This window comes from Mustela erminea, chromosome 2 (genome assembly GCF_009829155.1).
Source record: "Mustela erminea isolate mMusErm1 chromosome 2, mMusErm1.Pri, whole genome shotgun sequence".
Taxonomy (NCBI): Eukaryota; Metazoa; Chordata; class Mammalia; order Carnivora; family Mustelidae; genus Mustela; species Mustela erminea.
In genome coordinates this window covers 53,247,460-53,254,366 of record NC_045615.1, presented here as the reverse complement: position 1 = coordinate 53,254,366, position 6,907 = coordinate 53,247,460, and the positions used below count along the sequence as shown (strand labels likewise).

General features: G+C 40.1%; 1 protein-coding gene across 2 annotated transcripts in view; it reads left to right on the top strand.

Moving 5' to 3' along the window:
• The first annotated feature begins 877 nt into the window (after window positions 1–877).
• Window positions 878–6,907, top strand: part of HPGDS (hematopoietic prostaglandin D synthase) — a 30,615-nt gene continuing 24,585 nt past the window's right edge. Inside the window, exon 1 of one of the 2 annotated variants that reach the window (XM_032332915.1) lies at window positions 878–1,050. The gene's annotated coding sequence lies outside the window, so the exon portion shown is untranslated. The remainder of the gene's footprint in view (window positions 1,051–6,907) is intronic. The other variant, XM_032332914.1, reaches the window with a different exon arrangement.

The window sequence follows — 6,907 nt, the reverse complement described above, 5'->3', positions numbered from 1 at the left end:
TGTTACTGCCTGTGAGTGTGATTGTCCGGAAGCTAAAAGCCAGGCTGTCATCAAAATGTTTCATGGACAATCTGTAGGTCCAATAATGCACAGGTAGGTATTTCGCTGGGTCTTTTCACTGAGCTGTCCCAAAATTGTAGCTGGAATTAGCTGGAGTGGAAAAAAGAATTCTAAAACAATTAGGCATTTGTTACTAATCTGTATAAGGGTGATCAACAAGGTGTGTTAGAATCTTGCTCTCCAGGTTTGCTTTAAACCATATGGCTCTTCCAAGAAAAGGAATGTAAATGAAATATACTAGCAGCAATAAGAACTTTAGAAGTCCTTGTAAAAATGTGATTGGTGGGGAAATAAAAATTGGGATCATTCATTCAGCAAAGATACATTAGTGCCTATGATGTGCCTGGCATTCCTTTCCATAATGAGGGTACCGCAGTAAACTCAACCACGAAACGCCTGCTCTTTTGGAGCTCACATTCTGCTGGAGGAGGGTGAAAACCAACCGAGAAAATACACTATGTTGTCAGACACAGTAAATGAAGAAACACCCCACAGGTGAAGGACGGGACTGTTGGAGGAGGGGGCCGGTGAGGATGTGGTCAGCCAAGCGTTCTCCAAGGAGACGTAATGAATTGAGGAAGCCAGCCATGTACAGATCTGAAAAGAAGGCTTACTTGTGTTCACTTTCTCTCATTCTCCGGGAGCCTATGGTGTAAGGCTTTAAACACAGATGGTGAGCATGTGGCAGGCAATAGGCACACATCAGCCCCCGGAACTTTGATTTTACCAACTGAATGCAAATCTGTTAGGTTATTTACACACAGAGATCCTATAAAATGCCAAGAAGAACCAGAATTCTTCACAGGATTAGACTGTTTGGCAGGCATAGTTCATCTAAGAAATGAAGGAAGAGACTTAGGTGGAAGTAAGTCGTTTCATCTCTCATTGGCTTGTGACTGTCACTTACTCATCATATAAACCCGAGATGCCATCCCTGATGAGAGCATAGAAGATACTAGAGACTCCACGGAGACAGAGCCCAAGTAAGTGGTAAGATTGAACTCTACAAAGATAGGAAATGAGATCGTGTTCTTTCTTCATCTCAGTGTTTATTTTTATTACTGTGATATTCTGACTGAGCAACTGATACCTATTTTCACCGTGTTATTCGTTCCGCTCTCATTCAGAGCCTCTCTGTTAGTGGTCAGGTCAAACAGTAGTTTCTTTTTTCTTTCTTCTTTTTGTTTTTTTTTTTGTTTGTTTGTTTTGTTTTTCTTTTTTGAGGGTAGGTGGAGGGGCAGAGGGAAAGGGAGACAGAGTCTCACAACCCTGAGATCATGATCTGAGCCGAAACCAAGAGTTGGACGATTAATTGACTGAGCCACCCAGGTGCCCCAAAATCAAACACTAGTTTCTTTCTTTCTTTTTTTTTTTTAATATTTTATTTAATTGTTTGACAGACAGAGATCACAAGCAGGCAGAGAGGCAGGCAGAGAGAGAGGAGGAAGCAGGCTCCCCGCTGAGCAGAGAGCCCGATGCGGGACTCGATCCCAGGACCCTGAGATCATGACCTGAGCCGAAGGCAGCGGCTTAACCCACTGAACCACCCAGGTGCCCCTCAAACACTAGTTTCTAAGAGAAATATAGGTACTGGAGATTTTGAAGGATTTTAAGAGATTTTTAAAAAGACCCTTTAAGTAGACATTAACATTAAAAAGGCAGTCAGTACTGGAGGAAAAATTCTTTCTCGGAATTTTCTCCACTAATGTTTTCAGTGTGTGAAGCAGTAGGGAAGTTCTTCTCTTTTTCTTTCTTCCCTTTTCTCCCTCCCTCCCTTCCTCTCTTCCTTTTTTCTTTCCTACCTTCCTCTCTCTTTCTCTATTTCTCTTTCTCTCCCCTCCTTCCCTCCTTCCTTCCTTCCTAGGTATTTTCTTTATAATATTTTCTATCACTTTAAGGCTCATCTTGTTGAAGTATCCATGTTTTGCCAAGAATGGCATTCTGTCATCGTTTGGTTTTATAGGTAATTTAAGGCATTTACCCCAGGCTAGGAATTTGAGCTCTCAGCTCCCAAAGGATATTTCAGTTATCCCTCTTGCTTTGGCTTTAATGTGAGACAACCATTTAAAATGATATTTAGTTGGTCTTTGGTGAGAAAAGAAAAATCCTGGCTTGCCAATGCAAAATCACACATTCAGGATTTGACTGAAATCAATATTTTACTCAGTTAACAAAAATGTTTATATTTCTTTATTGTCCTACAATTTAACTCCAACCTGGCAACTTTGCCAGAATCAAACTAGACAGACTCAGGGACCCTGTGAAGGAGGGAAATCAACATTCTTTACCACCAACTGTTAGTGGGAAATGCAGAGCTGTTGTTTAACGTCATAATGTGCAAGAAGTTCTTATGTAGACAATAGTAGCTCATGTGATTGTTCTCTAAATCCACTTTTTGTATCTCAAACACTACAGTCCATATGATGGGCTCACAGACATGGCACTCTATGCCAGTACCTTTTGTATGGGTTTAAATATCGGTCAGGTTGAGATCTAGCAAAGAACTGTTAGCAAATTCACAAATAATCTTTGTTTTTAGACTTCAGACTCGTAGGTTATTGGATTACTACTAGGCATATATAAAACCGTATCTGGAATTCTTGAATATGTTTGATGTTCCTTTTATACAGATCAACACTTTTATAAGTAAAATAAAGATAAATAGTATTTAGTTTTTTTTTTAATTTTTATTTATTTATTTGACAGACAGAGATCACAAGTAGGCAGAGAGGCAGGCAGAGAGAGAGGGGGAAGCAGGCTCCCTGCTGAGCAGAGAGCCCGATGCGGGACTCCATCTCAGGACCCTGAGATCATGACCTGAGCCGAAGGCAGAGGCGTAACCCACTGAGCCGCCCAGTATTTAGGTTTTGAAGTGACTTGTTAAACGGTTAATACTTAATTCCTTATTTGTAAGTTTTTCAATCCATCAAAACTACCCCCAAAATTCAATTCCTTTTTTCGGTTGCTTGCTGAACTCTTGAAGGTATGTACCATAGTAAGTGAATATTGGCCTTCTTTGCCAGAGCTGATTTTGGGTGCTTATCTTATCTCTTTTCTGGCACAGATATTAGCCTTTTTTTTTTTTTTAAGATTTTATTTATTTATTTGACAGAGATCACAAGTAGGCAGAGAGGCAGGCAGAGAGAGAGAGGAGGAAGCAGGCTCCCTGCTGAGCAGAGAGCCCGATGTGGGGCTCGATCCCAGGACCCTGAGATCATGACCCGAGCCGAAGGCAGAGGCTTAACCCACTGAGCCACCCAGGCGCCCTGATATTAGCCTTTTTTGATACTGTTTTACTGTGCGCCTGCAGCAACATACAGATTAGAACATCAGCTCAGTTAAAATGAAATGGTTTTATTAATAGCTGGCATTTTATCAATGACTGTATTCAAATTGCCTCTGGGATTAAATGTTCCTGTGTTTTGTGGTTGTTAATCAGTTGAAATGTGCCAGTGTTACATTAAGGAAAAAGAACCACAAACCAGGAGAAAGACAGGAGCTCCCCAAGATAGAATTTTCCAAAAAACCACTATTACTTTCCATGTAAATATTAATACTCAATTAAACAATTTAATTATTTATTAATTTATTAATAGTGAAGTAATTTAATTATTTAACTGGCTGTTTAACTAACATTAAATATTAAAGATTAATAGTTAAAGATTAAAAACTAAATCTTTTTGCCTTTAGTGGCTCCATCTGTCTGAGTTCATAGGTGAAAATGTCTATGTAGGGGTTTTATGAGTCATCATTCATATCTTCCTTGAGAAACTGTATCTTATTTTCAAACACAATTCTAAGTGGGTTTTTAATTTATCTGATGAATCAGGAACTTTATTTTAAAGATTTTTATTTTATTTTATTTGAGGGAAAGAGAGAGGGCAAGAGCAGAAGGAGGGGCAGAGGGAGAGGGAGAAGCAGATTCTCCTGTTGAGCAGGGAGCCCAATGTGGGGCTCTAACCCAGGACTCCGAGACCAAAATCCGAGCCAAAGGCAGACGCTTGACTGACTAAGCCACCCAGGCCCCTTGAATCGGGAACTTTAAATGACTTTCTTCAGAGTGGAAAGAAGCCAGTGGTTAGTTTTAGTTGTAAAGGAAAGCATTAACCACAATCAGCTTACCTTTTTACTTCTTGTCCTATATCATTTCAGGAAACATTTTGCAGCATTCCCTACATGGGATTCTTAGCACAGAGTGACAGCGGAAGGGCTCAGAAATGAATTTCACAGTGACAGAATGACACTGGAATTTACCTCGGCCAGGCAAAGCATACTCCCCGGTCTGTCGTGCAGCCCCGTGTTAGTTCTATGTATTATGGGAAGCTGGGATCTAGTTCTGTATAGTTTTCTTCTTTGCCTCAGTCTGGTCCTGTTAGATCCCCACCGAAATGGCATGTCTGTGGTATATCTGTGGTCCTGTTTCCTGTGGTTCACCTACGCACCTCTAGATGTCTGGTCCTGGACGAAGACCCCATCACCCTCATCACAGGGTTTTTAATAGAAGTCTTGCTGTCTGGCAGGTCAAGTCCTCTCTTCCTCTTCTCTTAATTTGCCTTGGCTATTTTGGTCCCTAGCATTTCCATTTGAGATTTAGGCTCAGGTTTAGCCACATACTGTCTTGAATTTTAAATACAAATACAAACAATTTTAAATACAGACACAGACTTTGATTACGAATAAGGGCAGTTTCCATTTCATTTCTTACATATGTTGTTTATTGTTGTCTTAGCTGGGCCACCCAGGACTGTGTTGAACAGTAAGGCTAATACTGGGGTTCTCTTATTCCTGACATTAAACAAAATACTTCTATTGGCTCTCCATGATGTGTGATGTTTGCTCTAGGTTTTTTTTTGTAGAGGCTATTTTTTGTGGGGGCCTGGTGTCTTTCATGAATGTAACTACCTACCAATTCAGTTTCTTTGCTGGTTAGTGTTAAATGCAGGCCTTCAGTTGTTTTGTTTTTAATTTGACTGTGTTCGTTTACATATTTCTCAAAATTTTTTCATTTTATTCAGGGACATAAAGTTATTTGCCAGTTAGCTTATGATTTTGAATGATCCATTTCATCTGTTGTTATGACTTCTTTTGTGTATAATATTTAATTTTTGTGACTTTTTGCACATTTTCTTTATCATTTTTACTAGAGGTTTATAATTTGACCTTTTAAAGGTTGTATATAAAAGGGGGCAGGCCCTAGATTCAAGTAGTGCATCTCTACACAGTCTCCCACTTGCTGAGGGGATTTTATTCTCCTTTTTTCTGAAGGAGCTACCCTCATGGATGCCACTGCCTTTTCAGAATTCAGGGTCTTGTTTTACCACTTTACAGGTGAGGAAACTAAAGCTAGGGAGAGGTGACTTGCCCAAGGCCATTCAGATAGTGGCACAAGTGACACCAAAATCACACCTTCCCTTTGCCACCGACCTGCTCTGCCCTTGAGCCTGTTCTCACGGCCTCTCTCGGTGGGAGCAGGATCTGTCTTCCCTTCATCCTTTTAACCCATCATCCTCACAGAAAAAAAGGCTTTAACAAAGTGAAATTACTGTAACAGAAATATACTGCTGAATGCAGTAAGAGGGAAAGTGTTTTTAGACTGTCCTCTTCGGTGATCATTAGCTGACATTGTAAATTTCCTTACCAATTTTCACCATACAAACATTTACGTGGAATTTCTTCTGCTAGTTTTTTATTTTAAGATTTGTGTTTATTTATTTGCGGGAGAGAGTGCTAGTGAGAGAGTCCAAGCAGGGAGAGAAGCAGACTTCCCACTGAGCAGGGAGCCTGATGTAGAGCTTGATCCTAGGACCCTGAGATCATGACCTGAGCTGAAGGCAGATGCTTAACTGACTGAGCCACCCAGGCTCCCCACTTCTGCTAGTTTTTATGCAAAGGATTTATAAAATATAAGAAGGATTTGAAGAATCCATAACTGTTTCCAATTGCATTTACATTTACTAATTTTTCATGTTACAAAATGTGCACATTTACCCTAAAAAACAAAGAAACAAAAAAAACCCTAAAACGAAAAGTTCGGGGGCACCTGGGTGGCTTAGTGGGTTGGGCCTCTGCCTTCAGCTTGGATCATGATCTCAGGGTCCTGGGATCGAGCCCTGAATCAGGCTCTCTGCCCGGCGGGGAGCCTGCTTCCCCCCTCTCTCTGCCCGTCTCTCTGCCTACATGTGATCTCTTCCTCTGTGTCAAATAAATAAATAATCTAAAAAAAAAGTTTGTAGCTATATAAATCAAGAAACCAGACTTGAGCTCAGTAGAAAATATAATTATGCAAATAACTACAGGAATGTGTTGTGCAAGCACGGCTTCATTAATGAGTTATGACTGTTGAAAGGATGTTCTGGAAGGAAAGATAAGCATTCATCAGATGGTCACGGACCTACGCCAAATCTTAGATTTAAAGATATATTTGCAGAGAACTATAGATAGCTGCCAACTTACGCTAAGGATTTTTTAATGTCTTCTTTACTTGAGTGAAACACAATATAAAATAGCATGTTTTTGCAAATGAACAACAACAAACAATCCCTGTGTTTTCATGCAGAATTAGGAGGCAGACATATTCACATAGCATTTGACCAAATGAGAAAAGTTATGTTTAATTTTGAATATTGATCATAATGGAGATAAATAAATCTATACATTCATATAATGTTTGTAAGGAAAATACATATCATTTCTTTGTTCCTGAGGAAAAATTGACCTATGACAGCAAAAATCAGTAAAGAAAGGCTTTGTAGGGTGCCAGGGTAGTTCAGTCGTTGAGTGTCTGCCTTCGGCTCAGGTCGTGATCCCAGAGTCCTGGGATTGAGCCTGGCATCTGGGGAGCCTGCTT